The sequence below is a fragment of the Melanotaenia boesemani genome, chromosome 6, assembly GCF_017639745.1.
Source record: "Melanotaenia boesemani isolate fMelBoe1 chromosome 6, fMelBoe1.pri, whole genome shotgun sequence".
NCBI classification, from domain to species: Eukaryota; Metazoa; Chordata; class Actinopteri; order Atheriniformes; family Melanotaeniidae; genus Melanotaenia; species Melanotaenia boesemani.
The window spans coordinates 4,573,789-4,593,409 of record NC_055687.1 but is presented as its reverse complement, the minus strand read 5'-3'; the positions used below and the strand labels follow the sequence as shown (position 1 = coordinate 4,593,409).

The window sequence follows — 19,621 nt, the reverse complement described above, 5'->3', positions numbered from 1 at the left end:
GAGAACTAATCCTCTTAGAGGAATTTAAGAAACAGCTACCCGAGAGTGTGGTAGTTTATTTAAATGAGCAGCGTGTGGCTACTTTGCCGGCTGCTGCTGTAATTGCTGACGAATATGTGCTTACTAATTAAACGATATATAAGCCCGTTGTGAAAAACCACTGCTGTTGAAAATATGAAATCAGCCAAACCTCGCGTTCAAGAAGAACGCTCGTTATTATTGCCACAAAGTAAATAATAATAGTAAATAAAATAAAAATGTTAAGGGATACGGGAGGTTCCCAAACGCTCATTTGAGCAGATGCGCTGCCCTTCACTGAAAGCTCATATGCAGGGTACACGCTACAGCATCTCCATGACAATCCACGCTCTGGTTGTCTCGCGTTAATAAGTTTCACAGCTTATTTCAGCACATTCCTTCTCGCACCACTGTCATCTCCCATGACACTGATGGGAAACAACAGACCAGTCAAACAGCACCTGCACTGGTGTAGCTTGCCCAAGAGACAGCTCATGATTCAGGAAACCGACTATTTAGTCCACAACGGGTAGCCAAGCCAACTTTATTTATAAAGCACTTTACGACAGCAGCTACTGAACATGCTGAACTGAAAAGTGCTGAACATAATATAAATAAAAACAGCAAAACATTAAATAAAAAAGACAAAATCATTAAAAAAAATTAAATCAATACAAAATAAAAACAATACAAGCAATAAAAGCAAAATCATACTGGGTGAAAAGCCAATGAAAAAAGGTGGGTCTTTAGAAGGGATTTAAAACTGAACAGTGATGAAGCCTGTCTGACCTGCAGTGGCAGACATTTCCACAGCTCTGGTCCCGTCACAGAAAAAGCCCTGTCCCCTCTGAGCTTCCTCCGCATCCTTGGCACCTCCAGGAGCAGCTGATCCGCTGACTGAAGGGACCGGGGGGGGAGTATATGTGAAGCAGCTTAGAGAGGTAGTGGGGGCAAGGTCATTTTAAAGACTTAAAAACAAATAAAAGAATTTTAAAATGAACTCTAAAAAGAACAGGCAACCAGGGCAGTGTCGCTAAAACAGGACAGATGTGTTCTCTCCTTTGTGTTCCAGTTAACAGACGTGCTGCAGCATTTCGCACCAGCTGCAGACAGGACAGAGATTTCTGAGAGACACCGAAGTATACGGCATTGCAGTAGTCCAGCCGTGTTGTTATGAAAGCATGAATTACTGTTTCAAAGTCCTGCTTTGAAAGAATGTCTTTGGCCTTTGCCAGTTGCCTCAGCTGGAAAAAGCTAGCTTTCACAACTGCACTGATCTGCCTGTCTAGGTTAAAATCACTGTCCAGTTTTACTCCCACGTTTGTCACATCAGATTTACAATACTGTGCCAGAGGACCCAAGTCGACAGGAGAGGACCTACTGGTACCAAGACTGAAAACCATAACTTCTGTCTTCTTTTCATTAAAATGAAGAAAATTTAAGGCCATCCAGGCTTTGACTTCATTGAGACAGATTACGAGTTTTTCTAAGGAATAAGAGTCCTCGCGTTTAAGAGGGACATAGACCTGACTATCATCAGCATACAGACGGAAACACAATTGTGCTTCCTAATAACTGACCCAAGGGGTAGGAGGTATAATGAAAAAAGCAAGGCCCAAGAATGAATCCCTGGGGGACACCACGGGATAGAGGAGCAGGGGATGACTGGAAATGGTCCAATTTAAGAGAGAATGTCCTCTCACACAGGTAGGACCCAAACCATTCCAGGGCAGTACCATGAATGCCAACACAATGCTCCAGACGAGTCATTAACACTAGAAAACCCAGAGGCTTCCCAAATGGGATTTCGATGGACAAAGCTCAGAGAGGGGCCAAGTGGGAGCACAGATTTCAGCCAACATTCTGTCTTAGGTGCGAATAGCTGCCTTTGTTTTGTAAAAGAGGCCATTACTGGTGAACCCTGGGGGGCACATAACACCTTTAGCAAGAAGCTGCCACATTATCAGCATACTGGTCAGACCAGAAGAGTCTCCAAAGCTCTTGAAATGGCATTTGTTTCTTTACATTTATGATGTATTGCTGAAATAAAAAGAAAAAAATGTATAGCCTACGTTTTCAAATGATATACCACAAAGATTGATTCATATTTGTAAAGAAAAATCCTTTTCGTTTCATACATAAGAAAAAAATTGTTTTTTTTTTTCTGAATTTTCACTAACTTTGCCAACTTTATAACATGATGTTATGGCACAAAAAATTAAAATAATTTTTAATTTTAAAAATGGAAGGGTGTCCTGGTTTTACAGCCAAGGGTCTTAAAATGACCTGAAAAATTAGTTTCTAAGTAAGGAGGACTGAAATGTCAACATGTCAAATGTACAAAGATACCTGTCATTTTTTTTCCAAAGCATTTTATTTTTGTCATTAAAATACAAAACAAATGAAAAATGGACATAATAAAAGAACTCCACATATTTGTACATATTTACACTAGGAAATAGTGACATGAGCTGGCATTTTAGTGCTCTTGCTGTCCATCTGCAGTGTCAGTGTCACAACATACTTGGCACTCCCATGGTGTCTCCTTCTTGTATTTGCCACAGGTGTACTTGTAGCAGCGAAAACATCTCACAGAGGCAGAATTCTGTATGCATTGTCGCTTGACCTGACACTTGGCTCTTTTCCCAGGGCTAGGTGGGAAAGGTTGCTGCAGACGCACTTCCTCTTTGTGTGCCTTCTTCGCGCTCACTTGAGATTTGGCCAACTCTTTCGCCAGCTCAATCAGGAAGTCCACCCGTCTCTCCTGCACTCCAGTGCATGCCTTATGCACAATATGAGCATTCAATGCTGCCATGTCGATCATATTGTAGAACACGGCGACTGGCCATCTCCGTGTTGGTGCGCGCACACTGTACTCACGCACCATCTGGTCCATCACATCCACTCCGCACTTTGTGGTGTTGTACTTTGTCACAGTGTTTGGCTATTTTTTGGGGGTATCTTCATTCTCAATCACTGTGTGTATGCTACTGAGGATGTGGACCATCTTCTTTCATTTTGGCGCATATACTGTCAAGGTTGTTTCAGGGGTGGAAAACACTCGCGTGGTGATTTCAGCCTGGTTCTTCAGTCTAGTTGACTGTGGAATTTCGCGGCGAATCTTCTTGACGGTGCAGAGGATGGAGGTTCTACGGCTACGCAGGCGTTGTGCAAGAGGCAGAGATGTGAAGAAATTGTCTGTGGTTACAGTTCTGCCCTTATCCACGAATGGCTCCATCAGCTTCATGACAACACTCTCAGACAGTCTGTCTCTACTTGGACGACTGGGGTCCTTTCCAAGATATGGGAAGACGTTGCAAATGTACTTTGATTTCAAGTCACTGGCTACCCAAAACTTGATGCCAAACTTGTCGGGTTTAATTGCAATGTACTGCAGGGAAGTGCAGCGAGTCTTTGATGGGAAGAGTTGTTCGTCGATGGTGATGTGTCGACCAGGGTTGTAGGATAAGATGCAGTTATTGACGAAAGATCCCCAAACATCCGAAATTGCCGCAAACCTATCAATCTCTGCTCTCTGGCTGCGTGTGAACATGTTATCAAAGCGTAGATGTTTGCATGATGTTTTGGAAGCGGTTTCGGGCCATAGTAGCAATGATGTGTGGGTTTCCCAGACTGGCGGACCAGCTGTCACGTAGGGATGGAACATGGGTCACTCCCCGCAAGATTATAACTGCAATAAATGCTTTCAGTTCTGGGAGGTCCATGAACCAATCCACTTGCTCCGTTTGCCGTGCATGCTGATTTGTCCATTGCTGAGTCCTTTGAAGCACGTCGAGCATAATGAAACACAGGAAGCTCTGAAGACGACTCCCGATACGTCTCCTGGCCTTAGCTGTTGGCTCTCCATCTGCGTCGTATGCTTCTATTGGAGTGAAATGGAGATGTGTCCCAGCTGTTCTTCACGCCACTCTGTACCATCTTTAGCGATTTCTGTCGGCTCACCCTCCAACCGAGCTCTCTTTTCTGGAGGAAGAGTGGAAGTCTCCTCATCTGAACGTAAACACATAGAAATTAGTTAATCTTGTTTTTAAATTACCAAATCAAATTATAGATCCTATACCCTATTCCTCAGTCGATTGATTTTACAACTTGGGAGATTCACTTAAACAGGAAGAATTTGTTTTTAGTTCTAACTGTATACGCGACAAAACATTTCTTATTTGTCTATGAAAACACCATATACAATGAAGAGGCAGACAATATATTTATTTTCTTTTACAAAACAATTCAAGGCATCTTTACTTTATATCTCCCTTTACATTATGTTCATTTTTTATGTTTTAGTTTCTCTTTTCATTGGTTAACTCTAAAGTTTACAACAGTCTCATGGTTTGAGTACAAAGTAATCATGGGATGAAAATAGTATTTTTGGGAAAGCTTACCTGAAGACTGCTCAGAGTCTGAATCCACCTGAAGGTGTATCTCTTCATCTTCTAAATCACACGGGCTTGTGTCCGTGATGGAGAGTGTTTGTGCACAGAATTGAGCAGAGTCCTGCCCCCTGTTGAATCCTCAGGTAATGGCTGCATTTGCAAATGAAAAGGTGCTAATTAGGCGCATTCCGACAGAGAAGTTCTAAGAACGCAGTTCTAATAACTATCCTAGTTCTAAGAACGGCCCTTCTCCAGAGGAACTGTTTCATGTTGCATTCGCACATGAGTTGGGGGCGGTAGCGGGACCGATGTGACGCATACGTCTGCGACAGTGGCGTGTGAATTTAGCGCCACATAACAACAAAACAAAACCCGCTAAAAACAAAACAACACGGCAAGTTAATATGGAGAACGAAGAGATCGTAGTGTTCATGCTCTGCTTGATGGAGATTAGGGCTGCACAATTAATCGGATTTTTATCGTGATCACGATTTTGGTGGCTACAATTAAATTAACCTGATAGTCAACGATATTTACATACAAAAAGCGGCTCTGCTGCATCTCTGATCACATACATTCTCAACCTGTTGTCTGCCAAACACCAGGGGGCGAACGCAAGGCTAAAGCTTCATGAAACTGCCTAAAGAACAAGGGCGTAGTGGCGTACCCCTTTTAAAGCCGGCAGCTAGTTGTACTCAGTGTTGCTAACGTAGAGTAACGTAGCTTCGTTGCTATATTTAGCGAGTTTTTACTCAACTCTAGCGATTTTTTTTTGTTTTCAAAAAGCGACAAGTGACAAATTTTCTTCACCGACTTTTTCTGGTGATATTGGGGGCTTTTGTAGACTGACATGAAAGAGCGTATAGTTTACTCTTCAGTGAGGACTGGGTGCTGCGCAAACCCCTCCCCCGTCCAAAAGCACTCAGAAGAGGCTTGTTCTTCACACGGCAGAGCTGCATTCAGAGCAGGAGATGATCGCCTCCGTTTCATGACCAGGCTGAAAATTAAACATACATAACTGCTGCTGGATGATCCCGCACTGGCTTACTGTCAGATATTAATGTTTATCAATAAAGAGTGTGGACATAAGCATTTAAAAAAGTTAAAAGTATTGTGACATGTTGCAGACTCCTAATTGAAAAAACATTAACTTAATAAAATTAAACTTAAAAAACAAAGAAAATATTGACTGAAGATTTTTTTTTTTGCTTTTCAAAACATTTTTAGGTTGACTTTTCTTCAGTTTTTGCCTTTCTCACAACATCCCTCTCCACTGTAGCATCCATTACAACTATGCTAGTGATGGGATGTCCGGCTCTTTTCAGAGAGCCAGCTCTTTTGGCTCCCAAACGACTCTTGATTTAGCATCTTTTGTAGCCCCATAATTTAGATTAACTTCTCAAAAATGAATGGTTGCATTATTTATCATCTATTCTAATTTAAAGTTTAATTTTTCACAAAAAATTGTTGCCACATAGTTTGTTTATAATTGATGCAATAAAAATACATGTTTTTCCAAACACGGTGAATAATCATGATTAATAATCGTGATTACAATATTGATCAAAATAATCGTGATCATTATTTTGGTCATAATCATGCAGCCCTAATGGAGATGTTACTGATGGACTATAAAATCAGGCGTCTCACGTCGAGGCTGGAAGGCTCCTGAAAGTCAGAAGATGAAAAATCCAGCGGCAGGAGATACGCCGCAGACAAAGGAGACGACGTGTAAGTTTAACTTATTAAACATGCGCCGATTGTATACGTGTCTTATGAGTAAATATTTCAGACGGCGGGTTTATTGTAACTCGTGTTCTGCGTTTCAGACGTTGCTGCAGCTCATTGAACTCCTCATCGTCCGGCTGGTCCGGAGCAAAGCTGGTAACTAGTGAGAAAAGGTTGTTCTCAATTTTACCGATGATCAGTGGACAGAGAATTTCTGTGTGTCCAGGGAGATCTGGACACACAGAAATTGGCCACATCTGTGGCCGCCTGAAGCTGCACTGGAGAGGATGAACACAACCACCTGCTGCAGATACTGAAGGAGATGGAGAACAGCCTGGATGCTTCACCTCCTGCCTTCCAGCTAATCACAACACACCTCTTCATAATAAGCATCATGTTCTGGAAGCTCGACAGACAGAACATACATGTATACATGATGTACACATTTAAAGAGAAAATGTTCCATAGAAAATGCATCATTTCATTTTTTTTTTGTGTGTGTGTGTTATGTGCAAAATAAAAATCTCATCATCTGCTATAAAGCTTTGTGTGTTTTATGGAATCATCAGTAGAAAGGTGAAGGAGTAATCCGTCACTGAAGGGTTGGTTGTGAGTGAGTTATGGTTTAGAATTATGAGGACACAGTCACACAGATTTAGCGTAGATGAAGGTAAAAATATAAAAAGGGTGGTGAAATGTTTACAGGTGTGTAATTTGTGTCCACAAGTATTTGATGCCAGACCTTGGTTAAACATGATAAACTTCGTTCTGTGATATGGAGCATATTATAAAGTTGATAAACTAACGTAATTTACACCCAGGGATAAGACTTAAAATGTAGCGGCCAAAGATGGATTATTTAATATTTCATAGCTGTGATAAGTTAATAACTACTCAATATTTTTATTAGCTAATATTTTATAGATGTGGCCAAAGCACATCTAACAGACACAAACTGAATACTTCAGACTCTTTACAAAGTCATTTATTTTTTTTTATAGTGAATACAGCAGAGCAAAAATAACTATTTACATGTGTGTATATGCTCTGCATATCACACTTTTCCTGCCGCACACAGGAGTCATTTGCTGCGGCGTTGACCGACTAAACATGTCGGTGGTACAAGCTGTCGAATTTACTGTTTTTTCGGTTCGTCCCGCTCCGGTTGTCGTGGTCCTTAATTTATTTGTAGTCTTGTTTGAGTTTTCTACGTGCGCTGCTTCGCGTTATCCTGCGTTCTCTGACTGAGAGCTGATCGTCAGGAATATTTTTATATTTTGCTGCGAACCTTCAAAAATCCTCTGTGGCGTAGACGGTCAGAAGAGCTTTGACCTCCTCGTCGGCCCATTTATCGCTTGCTCTGTTGTTGTTTTTGTCCGTATGTGCAACCGTGTTTTTTAAATGTGGCTGGGACACAAAATGGGGAAATCTGGCAAGGGGCGTAGCTACCAGTCACCAAACACCTACGTCATGAGGGTTCCTATAGAACCCCGCTCAGACCCTGCCTCGGAGCAGGAGCTAAAATGGTTATAGGAACTGGGGGCTTTGGTCCCTAGTTCCTATATGTCGGAATGCGCGAAAAAGCGGCCTGGTTCCCTAAAAGGTTATAGGAACTGCAAAAGGTTCCTACAGTCGGAAAGAGCCTATTGTGGCTGCCAGAGTCGTTCGGTTTGGACTAAGGGCCTTTTGGGAAGGTTCTGGGTTTTCTGGGGGGTTATAGAAATTCCTGGGTTTCCTAGTGTTAAAATGTTGTGATCCACTGTGTCAAAGGCTGCTGTTAAATCCAATAAAACCAAGATTGCATGGTCACCAGAATCTGTACAGGGTCCGACATTAACGGTTGCCCGATTGCCCGGGGCAAGTAAAAATCGCTGCGGGGCAAGTAGAACCTTCGCACGCATGCCCGGCCGGGCCAGTACCCACTTGGATTTTTTTTTCTGTTGTCTATTTTGTCTTCTGTGTCTGGCACACGAGGGGCCAGGTGCCGTGAGCTGCTTTTTTTTATTTATATGCTGCTGATTTTGATTGGGTGTCTCTGTTGACGTGCCGACCTCAGACGGTTCAGTCACGTGGGGTTACCGAACACGGCAGAGAGCTCGAGAGGGAAATACGAAGCAGAAAAAAGAAAGCGAACTTTCCTGCCTTCGTGGAACGACATTTATTCGTGGGTAGAATATGACGAAAAACTGCCGGGTATGTTTTGCACGGTCTGTAGAGAGTTCCCAACCAAAGCCGACAGAAACGGATCTTTTCTCCGCGGAAACGACAGCTACAGAAGACAGACTTGGAGAGCCATGCTAAATCCATTCCACACTTGTCTTGCGTTGAGGCAAAAAGACGCCGGACTGTTCCCGGACCGATGGACCGTTGACTGGAGGAGCCAGCTATCTGTTAAAATGTTGGCCAAGTTGATGTTTTTGGCTATTGAAGGCCCTTCAGTGCAAGATTTTAACTGTGATCGGGCATTAAACAGGTGGCTCACATGTTCAGACAGGGCACGGAGGGTGTAACGTATTACACTTTCACATACTTCTTTCTGGCCCCGTATTCGGGAATTATATTGTTATTTGTTAAAATGTTTTTCAATGCATGTCACTGTAATGACATATAAAATAAATACTCTTTTCTGAAGGAAGAAGTGTTGTGTAGTGTTGTATACAGTCAACAGGAAATGTATTTTAGTAAGATATAAGTCGTGAGCAAAAGTTTGCATGACACTGCCAGAAAGAAGACCTCTTATGCAGGGCAAGTAAGAATTTTGAAGGGGCAAGTAAACTTGAGAAGTACTTGCCCGGCAGGGCAAGTAGGAAAAAACCTTAACGTCGGACCCTGCTGTAGCTAATAAAAGATCATTAAAAACCCTCAGTAGAGCCGACTCAGTGCTATGAAGAGGTTTGAAACCAGACTGAAAAACCCCAAAAACATTATTTTCCTCTAAAAACTCTTTTATCTGTGTATAAACAATCCTCTCTAGGATTTTAGAAATGAAAGGAAGTTTGGAAATTGGTTGGAAATTACACAGAATGGTGGGATCCACGTTGGGTTTTTTGAGCAGAGTTAGACTATAGCATGCTTGTATTCTTTAGGATTGGCTAGCTACGTAACTAAATCAGATCTGTTAAAAGGATACTGGCAAGTCCCACTAACAGAAACATCGTTGACCTGTCTCCAAATGTAAGTACTGCAGTTATTGTAGCTTCAGATGAGAGAAGCTTTTCTAAACTCTAACTCATAAAAAACATACCTGCGAACCACCATGACACAGAAAGGCTGTCCTCCCTGGCTGTTCTTTCAATTAAGCAAGAAATCACAAAATCCTTAGACATGAAAGATGTCATGGCAAAATTTGCTGATGCCAAGCTCACAAAGTCAAGTTTTGATAAAGAGAGCAGGAGTAACAGAGAGAGAGAAGAAAACTCAGAGATGAAGACAAATAGAGAGGAGAAAAGTTCAGAGAGAGTTCAGAGGAAGGGCTGACAGTGTCATGCAAAGAAAATAACCTGACACACTATGTAAAACAAATAAAACTAAATAGAAACAAATATGTCATTATTGCCTTTAGTAAAAAGAAGGATGATAACACAACACTGTACATCAATACTGAGAATCTGGAGAAGCTTTAAATTCCTCAGCACTGTGGAAGAAATTTGACTTATTATGCCTTATTGCTTCATATATTCACTTCATTAAGGGTTCATTTATCCCATTATTTCTTTCATTATATATTCATTCATTTATTCAAGGATTCAAGGATTCAAGGATTCAAGGAACTTTATTGTCATACCAGCTCACATTTACATGTTTATGGTACGAAATTAGAACTGAGGTCCCGGTTTGAGCCATAAGAAGGAGGGCAATAAGTGAAATAAAATAAGACATGAAGAAAAATAGAAATATAGGCTAAATATAAATAGAATATAAGCTAAATACAATAGAATATAAACAGCAAAATTTTTTTAAATAAAAATAACAGTAAACACTAAAGAGCCCAGTTTGCATGTGCAGCCTAGATAAATATGTGCAAGTATGTATGTGCATGAGGTAGTGATAGTCCAAAGTATAACATTTCTGATATTAATATTAATGATATTGCACTTATATGGACAGCAGGTAAACATGTAAACATGTGGACAGGAACTCCCCTGGGGGGAGTAAAGTGTTTGCAGTGCAGGTCTGTTTGTCGGAGGGGGGGTGGGGGGGGGGGGGGGGGGGGGTGGATTCAGTTGGGGTGGGGATGGGGGGGTGGGGGCAGGGCAGCAGGGTTTGGGCTGGTGTTCAGAGGTGGGGAAGTAGGGTGGGGTCTACAGGGCATGGCAAGAGTTCAGCAGTCTGACAGCTTCAGGGAAGAAGCTGTTCCTGAACCTGGTGGTCTTGCTCCTTATGCATCTCAGCCGCCTGCCTGAGGGGAGGGGTTGGAAAAGTCCATGTGCTGGATGGGTGGAGTCCTTCATGATGCGGAGGGCCCTCCCCCTGCATCGTGCTGTGTAGAGGTCTGAGGTGGTGGGAAGGCTGCTCCCCATAGTCCTCTGTGCAGCCTTTACCACCCTCTGCAGAGCCCTCCTCTCAGCGGCGGTGCAGTTGCCGTGCCACACAGTGATGCAGGTGCAGAGGACGCTCTCCACCGCGCAGCGGTAGAAGCTCCTCAGGACAGCGCTCCCTAGTCCGGCTCGCCGCAGCTTCCTAAGGAAGTAGAGGCGCTGGTGTGCTTTCCTGACCAGCTGGGAAGTGTTGGTGTTCCAGGTGAGGTCCTCGGTTATGTGCACACCCAGGTACCTGTAGCTGGAGACCACCTCCACAGCTACTCCTCCGATGTGCAGGGGAGGAGTAGGGCGCTTATCCTTCCTGAAGTCCACCACCATCTCCTTGGTCTTCTTCACATTGATGCAGAGGTTGTTTTCTCTGCACCACTGCACCAGGTGTTCCACCTCCTCTCTGTATTCCGACTCATCGTTGTTGTTGATGCGTCCCACAACCGCTGTATCATCTGCAAACTTCACTATATGACAGCTGGGATGTCTCGCCGAGCAGTCATATGTCAGCAGAGTGAACAGGAGGGGGCTCAGCACACAGCCCTGAGGAGAGCCAGTGCTGAGGGTGATGGAGGAGGAGGTGGAGTTATGGATCCTGACAGTCTGAGGTCTGTTGGTCAGAAAGTCCAGGACCCAGTTCCCCAGTGTGTTACTCAGACCAAGGGTGGAGAGCTTCTGGACCAGTGTCTGTGGGATGATGGTGTTGAAGGCAGAGGAGAAGTCCAGGAAGAGCAGGCGGGCGTATGAGTTTCTGCTCTCCAGGTGGGTGAGGGTTGTGTGGACCACTGATGAGATGGCGTCATCAGTGGAGCGGTTCTTTCTGTATGCATACTGATGTGGGTCCACGGTGACGTTGATGGAGTCTTTGATGTGGGCCATAACCAGCCTCTCGAAGCACTTCATGACTACCGGGGTCAGGGCTATGGGTCGGTAGTCATTCAGGCATGTCACTGTGGGACACTTTGGGACGGGGACAATGGTTGCAGTCTTTAGACAGGTGGGAATGGATGCCAGCGACAGTGAGGTGTTGAAGATGTCCGTCAGCACCTCAGCCAGCTGGTGTGCGCAGTCTTTCAGTACACGCCCTGGGATGTTGTCTGGGCCAGCAGCTTTGCGGGGGTTGATTCCTTTAAGAGTCTTCTTCACATCAGCAGTGGACACACAGAGGGGCGTGTCACCAGGTGGTGGTGTTAGTCTATTGCAGGGAGGGGGGGAGTCAGGGTCCTCAAAGCGAGCGTAAAACCTGTTTAGTTCGTCTGGCAGGGAGGGGTCCTTTGGACATTGTGCATCCTTGGTGTTGTAGTCTGTGATGCACTTTATGCCCATCCACATGCTCCGGGGGTCGTTGGAGGTGAGGTGACCCTGAATCTTCTGAGCGTATGCGGCTTTGGCCCTCTTGACACCCACCGTCAGATCTTTTCTCGCCGTTCTTAGTGCTGATGCCTCACCTGCCCTGAACGCAGCATCCCTGGTTTTCAGCAGAGCTCTCACCTCAGCATTCAACCAGGGTTTCTGGTTTGGATAGCAGGTAACTGTCCTGGTGGTGGTGACATCATCAGTACACTTGGAGATGAAGCCGAGGACGGAGGAGGTGTAGTCCTCCAGGTCCACCTCTCCCTCACACATAGCTGCCTCTCTGAAGACCTGCCAGTCTGTGCACTGGAAGCAGTCCTGGAGCACAGAGGCTGCATCACTGGGCCACACAGTGACAGTCTTCTTTGTTGGCCTGATCCGTCTCAGCAGGGGGCGGTAAGCTGGCGCCAGCAGGATGGAGATGTGGTCAGAGAGGCCAAGATGGGGGCGAGGAAGAGCTCTGTATGCACCACGTATGTTTGTGTACACACAGTCCAGAGTGTTGTCCCCTCGTGTGGGAATGGTGACGTGCTGGTAAAACCTGGGCAGAGTGTCCGTCAGTTTCACGTGGTTGAAGTCTCCCGCAACCACGTAAAGTGCCTCCGGGTGCGCAGTCTGCAGTGAGCTGATCGTGTCATGTAGCTCCTGTAGCGCTTCGTTAGCATTAGCACCCGGTGAGATGTAAACAATGGTGACGAACACCGCGGTGAACTCTCGAGGCAGATAGTGCGGCCGACATTTCACCGTCATAAGTTCTATCGCCTCAGAGCAGTGGCTTTTTACCAGTCCACAGTTTGTACACCAACCTTCGTTTATGTACACACATAGTCCTCCTCCTCTCGACTTCCCCGACCGGTGGTCGCGGTCCGCACGGAATAGCTGCAGGCCGTCGATCTGGAAGGCTGAGTCCGGCATGTTGTGGTTCAGCCAAGTTTCCGTGAGACAGAAAACAGCACAGTTCCTCATCTCTGTGTAAACACTCAGCCTCAGACGCAACAGGTCCACTTTGTTGTCCAGGGAGCGGACGTTGGCCAGGAAGAGAGTTGGAATTGGAGGCCTCCTAGCCTTCAGCTGGGCAAGCACACCCGCCCGCGTTCCTCTCTTTTGTCTCCGGGCACAGCGCTTCCTTTTTCCCGCAGCGCCCCGTACTCTGCTGCGCCACGTTGTTGTCCTCAGGAGCCCCTGTCTCCCAAGTGCGGATTTCAGCCCTGGGGTTATGGTCGTGGTAACCAAACTATCTCTGATGAGTGCGAGTTCGGTTGTGCTGTACTTCACACGCAGATTTTGCACAGAAGTAGTGCTAAAAGTGGTCTCTAAGTTGTGAAAAACAGCCTTAGTCCCGGGAGCTCGAGAAGCCGCTGCTCTCCTGTGCGCCGCCATTTTATTCATTCATTGTTACTTACACTTTTTACATTGTACATTTTTACTCATCATGCTTTAATTAACTTTTAAGGTTTATTCTCTTCATGTACATGCTCTGTTAAAAGTTCACTATGAGGGTAAGATGACCTTTATCTGGTCCTTCCTCAGACCCTTAGACTGGTTCTGGTGGAGACACAACTATGTGAGGTTGCTTTGATGCCAGTCCTGGGAGTTGTGTGTCCGCCCAAGGTCTTCAGGAAGGAGGATTCTTTCTACACAAATGTAGAAGTATTATTTTAACTCTTGCCTCCCCAGAGTCTCTTTCGACTTCATGAGAGTCAGAACGACCACTCTCGTTACTTCCAAGTAATTTGTCTGTGTTCATTTCCCTTTAATACATTTAGTCATACTTTTACTCATTTCAGATTCTTGGTAATCCTTCTACAACAGCATCCACATCACAGAGGATCGTTCATGTTCTGTTATTAGCAACATGTTATGAGAAAAAAGCACTAAGAGAGTTATACTTTGTAGGAACACTCAGGAAGATAAATCTTAGAAAATCTGGTTTCCAAATGATACAGATCCATTAACCCCTTATCAAGTGGGGTCATTTTGGCAAAAAGGCCTGTAATATGACCTCCAAATTAGAATTACTGCTGTTATTGAACCCTCTGGATTATAAGTACAGGCTTGGGTTCTTTGTTAACGTAACACTCTCTAGTTTCACCCACAGCAATCAGAATCACTAAGTATTACTGATAAAAAGTTATACACTTTAGAACACACAGAAAAAAATATTTTTTTGTCCTCGCCTAACCTGTACGGAGAGAATGGGACCAATCTTGATGGGAAATATTGATGTTTGACTCATAGAGAGCCCTCAAAGGTAAAGAAAGTCAACATTTAAACTTTCTGCTTTTCTGTTAAAAAAGGCTTTAGTGTTAGTGCTGTGGTTGTTGCGTGTCAAAATGGTTTATATCATCGGAAAGACGAGACTTTGAGCTTTCATTTGATGTGTATATTGTGGGCATTCATGACGGAGGGGCTTGCACACATGGCTGCAATGTTGTTGATTAGTAGTTGATTAGCACCACACAATTTCTAACCAGTTTTTACTCCATAAGCATAGTGATGGTAAACTCATAACCTGCTTCCAATTCAACAGCACATTGTGCTATATTTTACTATGCTGTTCTTCTTTAGGTACCATGTACTATAGTTAATTTTGTAATATATGCTGTATAATGTAATATAAACAATATTATATTTGTGTAAACACATATAAACTATTTACATTCCATAAAGATTTTTCACACATATGTATATGCACACACACACACACACACACATATAAAGTTTATAATATATATTTACACACACAAAATAGTGTATACTTCATTTATAGTTTCAGACAATAATGCATGTTTATTTGCATATATTGCGCTGTATATAGTAGACACCACTTTATAAGAGTCTGTTTTATTACTTGCTACTTATTTTATTACTTTTTACTTATCCTAATACTTGCACTAGAGTGACATCTGCCAGCAAAAAAAAATTCTTCCTTGTTTTTTAGTCCAGGAGAAAAACCTGACTCAGATGTTTCTGTGTCAGTATTCTCTGGATCCTTGGTCTGACTACTGAACCCTAAAGCTGACCAGACACTGTATCAGTTTAATTTGACTATAGTATACAGCGCCTTTGCAGAGATCCTGTTTCCAAGCTGCTCACTCAGCTCTATCCAGACTCTGGCCCTAGGAGCGACCATGCTTCCCTTTTCCAGTACTACGGCCTCTTTTGATGAGCAGAGAACTTCCAGAAGGGAATCTTTTTGTGTGTCCGAATGTCCACCCTACTCCCTAACCCCTCACTCACTACATAGAGCTGCACTACATAGTGACTCATTCTCTTGGCGATTCGGACACGGAGCTGCCTATTTTTCCCTCGCCGTAAACCACGTGACTACCAGCCGTCACCACGGCAACCACAAGATTGTAGGAGGTTGAAGGTAAAGCTTAAATAAACTTGAATGGTGTTGGATTTGATATAATTCTGTCGTTTATATATGCCATCAACAGCTTTGAGTAGTTATTACCAAGTATTCTCATTAACCTGTTATTAATCTACTGCAGTCAAATGAAAGATGTGTTTTAACATCCAAGTTACACATTTAGACAATTTTCACTCATCTGGGTCTTTTATTATATAAATGGATGTGAATCCCCAGGAAAATCTAACTGGTTTGTCTTTGCATTCATTAGATGAACGTTTCTTGCATGATGCCAAGTTACAGCATGATCTCCATTAGAAGGATGCAGCTCTATGAAGTCTGGATTGTATTAACTGATAATATTACTGCTTTTTACTTAATAATGCTAATGGATTAGATTTATATAGCGCTTTTCAAGGCACCCAAAGCGCTTTACATTGTGTGAATCCATTATTCATCCACTCCTCACTCATACCTGGTGATGGTAAGCTACGTGTGTAGCCACAGCTGCCCTGGGGCAAGCTGACGGAAACGTGGCTGCCAGTCTGCGCCTACGGCCTCTCCGACCATCACCGAACATTCATCCACACATTCATACACCAGCGACCTTTAAATCTTTTGAGAAACAGTAAAAACTAAATTGCAGTTAAAGGAGAAGAAAAAAATAGCTAAGGTTACAGCCATTTTTCCGTTATAAAATGTTAGGGCTGACAAGAAAACCGTTGGTCCATAAACTGATTTTACGACACAAACTCCAGGTTTTCCGGCACAAACAGATTTTAAATTTATACAACAAACTTTATTGGATATTGGATTAAAACAAGCAAGAAGCTGGATGATTAAATTGTCGACTATCATCAAAAGACAAAGCCACCTTCTTCTAAAACCACACTACAACCTTCTTCTCTGTAAAATTAATTATTCTTGTAAACAACCGTTTTCGTGAGGCTGCGTGAACGGTCTAACATTTGAAATATTATTTAGCCTTTAGAAACCAAAGCAGGACAAACTATTTTTTTCTTCTGGACAAACCAGCACTAACGCAGCACAAACGATCGAGACCATTTTCACTGTTTTGCGTGGGGTGGGGGGGCAGCTTCACGCAGGTCTGGACAACTGATCTCGACACAAGACCAACTTAACATCACTAAGCACCAAACATCACAACCACACAGTTCACAGGAATATTACCACTCGCTGATTAAACCGAACACTTAACACACACCAAGCTGTGTTAATTCTCACCTTCCTTCCCGACCAGGGTCCCTCGATAACGAGTCTTTGTCCGGTCCCTCTTCCACGCCGTCGTTCCTCCCCAGCGAGCTGAACCTCCGCAGAGGACAGAAACGTACAACCGTCAGAATCCAAGATACGTCGAAGTCTCCATCTATAGTTTAAAGTTTTCATCAATTAATGTTGCAGAAATACCTTGAAAAGAAGTTAAATAGATCCTCCAGTGATGTGGCTTGCAGGGCCAAGACGTTGCAGCGTGAGAAAAACCCGGAAGTTAGATTGTTTTCCTCCTTCTTCTTCTTCTTCTTAATGGCGGGTCGCAACCAACGTTTCAGGTGCATACCGCCACCTTCCGTATCGGAGTGTGTATTCACAGGGTGACTAGTTCTTCAGGTTACAGGTTAATGTGATATAGATTTCTTCTTCTTCTTCATCTTAAACCATTTCAAGACAAACAGTGCAGTCAGAACAATAACATACAGCCGCCAGGAGGCTACAATTTCAGAAGCAGCATTTCTGAATATCGTAACACAAATACTCGAAAATGGGAAGGTTTTAAAGGATTTTTTTTCAACATTATAGTTACAAATTAAAAGGAAACTCAGTCCTCCTAATGTAGAAAAAATAAAGTTTGGTATTAAGTTCCAGATTAAAGATGGGTCTTGATTAACTGTTTAAATAATACTTTACAAATGAATTCGCTCAAAGTGTAAAAGTCTAAAAGGTTAAGGTTGTCCTCATCATATGAGTTCATTATAGAGGTTTTTGTTTCTCTATATAAAGCTGAACTGAACTCTGCTTTGCTGCATCTTGGAAAACAGTTTTATTCAACCCAATTCTAGCTGCAGGCCAGTTTCTAAACGTATAACAGGAGAAGGAAGACTAGAAGGCGCCGCTCTCCTACCGTCTTGCTCAAACAGGCTGTTATTTCTAAACAACTGTTTCTATCTAGCAGGTGCCCACCAGTCTCAACTTTTCCCTTATCAAGAGTCTGGAAGGAAAGTGGTCAGCCTGACCTCACACAACCCTGCACAATAACCCAACAGAAGAATAACAACTTCAATGTTCTATATAAGGAAAATACGCATCATGAAATGTAATTGAGGGTAATAAATAAATAAATGTATTATATGAATAAAAGAATGATTACATGTGTGATTAATATATGAGTGAATATGACTGATTACCATATGCATTAAAATTACTTCTACACTATTATCCAGTAAATAATCTGCAGTGCAGTAAAATAATTACACTTGCTAAGATGTACTGAAATAAGAAACATATCTGGACTTTAGACAAGTTAGAAATATCTTAAAACAAGTTGTAAAACATTCATTTCACCTCCGTCATTAAGTGGAAAAACCCTCAAAACGATCACGTTAATGCTTCTTTTCAATGTTGTTTCTTTTTCACTTTGTCAGAAAAAGATCTTAAAACAAGATGATTCTTCTCATTTCATTAGAAAAACCTAACAAATCCCCTGCTGCAGAGGTAGAGGGAGCACCAATCCCTGCCAACAACTTCTCAGACCACCACCAAACATTCATTTACCTGAATGAGCAGGATGAAGTGGGAGATGAACTGGCAACCTTCTACTTACTGGACAACCTGCTCTACCACAGCCGCTGCCAACAGCTAAACCATATACACTGCCCCACTGTTGAATTCTTCTTTAGTTTCTCTTGTTTTAGGATCTTTTCTCTCAAAATGAGAAGGAAACACTGAAAGAATTCCTTCCACAGCCACCACCTTATTGTGGTGGAGTTTGTGCATCCTGATGATCCTAGTGACTATGATGTCGGGGGCTCATGCCCCTGGTAGGGTCACTCATGGCAAACAGGTGTCTAGGGGAGGGACCAGACGAAGTGCGGCTCAAATCACCCCTATGATGAGGAGAAAGCAAGGACAAAGGTTTCCCTTGCCTGGACGTGGGTCACCGGGGCCCCTACTCTGGAGCCAGGCCTGGAGGTGGGGCACGGAGGCAAGCACTTGGTGGCCGGGCCTTTGCACATGGGGCTCAGCCCGAAAGGGTGACATGGGCCTCCCCTCTCTTGGGCTCACCACCTGCAGAAGGGGCCATAGGGGACGGGCGCAGTGTGAGCTGGGCGGCTGCCAGAGGAGGTGACCCTGGCAGTCTGATCCTCGGTTGCAAAAGCTAGCTCTAGGAACGTGGAATGTCACCTCTCTGGCAGGGAAGGAGCCTGAGCTGGTGCGCGAAGTTGAATGGTTCCGGCTAGATATAGTTGGACTCACCTCAATGCATGGCTTGGGCTCTGGAACCACTGTCCTTGAGAGGGGCTGGACCCTCTTCCATTCTGGAGTTGCTCCTGGTGAGAGGTGCCGAGCAGGTGTGGGCATGCTCATTGCCCCCCAACTTGGCGCTTGTACGTTGGAGTTTACCCCAGTGGACAAAAGGGTAGCCTCCCTCCGCCTTCGGGTAGGAGGATGGGTCCTGACCGTTGTTTGTGCTTATGCACCAAGTAGCAGTTCAGAGTACCTCATTGGTGGACTCCGGCAGTAAGGGATAAAGCTAAAAAAAAAAAAGGAGTCCTATCGGGCCTTTTTGGCCTGTGGGACTCCAGAGGCAGCTGATGGGTATCGGCGGGCTAAGCGGAGCGCAGCTTCGGCAGTCGCTAAAGCAAAAGCTTGGGCACTGGAGGAGTTTGGAGAGGCCATGGAGAATGACTTCCGGACTGCTTCAAGGAGATTCTGGTCCACCATCCGGGGGCTCAGGAGGGGAAAGCAGTGCTCCGTCAACACTGTGTACAGTGGGGATGGGGGGCTGCTGACCTCGACTCGGGACGTTGTGAGGTGGTGGAGAGAATACTTCGAAGACCCTCTCAATCCCACCAACACGTCTTCCAATAAGGAAGCAGAGCCTGGGATTAGTGGTGCTGGGTCTCTCATCTCTAGGGCTGAGGTCGCTGAGGTGGTTAAAAAGCTCCTCGGTGGCAAGGCCCCGGTGGTGGATGAGGTCCGCCCCGAGTTCCTTAAGGATCTGTGCTACT

General features: G+C 44.0%; 1 protein-coding gene across 2 annotated transcripts in view; it reads right to left on the bottom strand.

Moving 5' to 3' along the window:
* Window positions 1-16,877, bottom strand: part of LOC121641653 (gastrula zinc finger protein XlCGF57.1-like) — a 29,113-nt gene extending 12,236 nt beyond the window's left edge. Inside the window, exons 1-2 of one of the 2 annotated variants that reach the window (XM_041987927.1) lie at window positions 16,806-16,877; window positions 16,623-16,706 (exon numbers count right to left, since the gene is read on the bottom strand). The gene's annotated coding sequence lies outside the window, so the exon portion shown is untranslated. The remainder of the gene's footprint in view (window positions 1-16,622; window positions 16,707-16,805) is intronic. The other variant, XM_041987928.1, reaches the window with a different exon arrangement.
* Window positions 16,878-19,621: the final 2,744 nt, after the last annotated feature.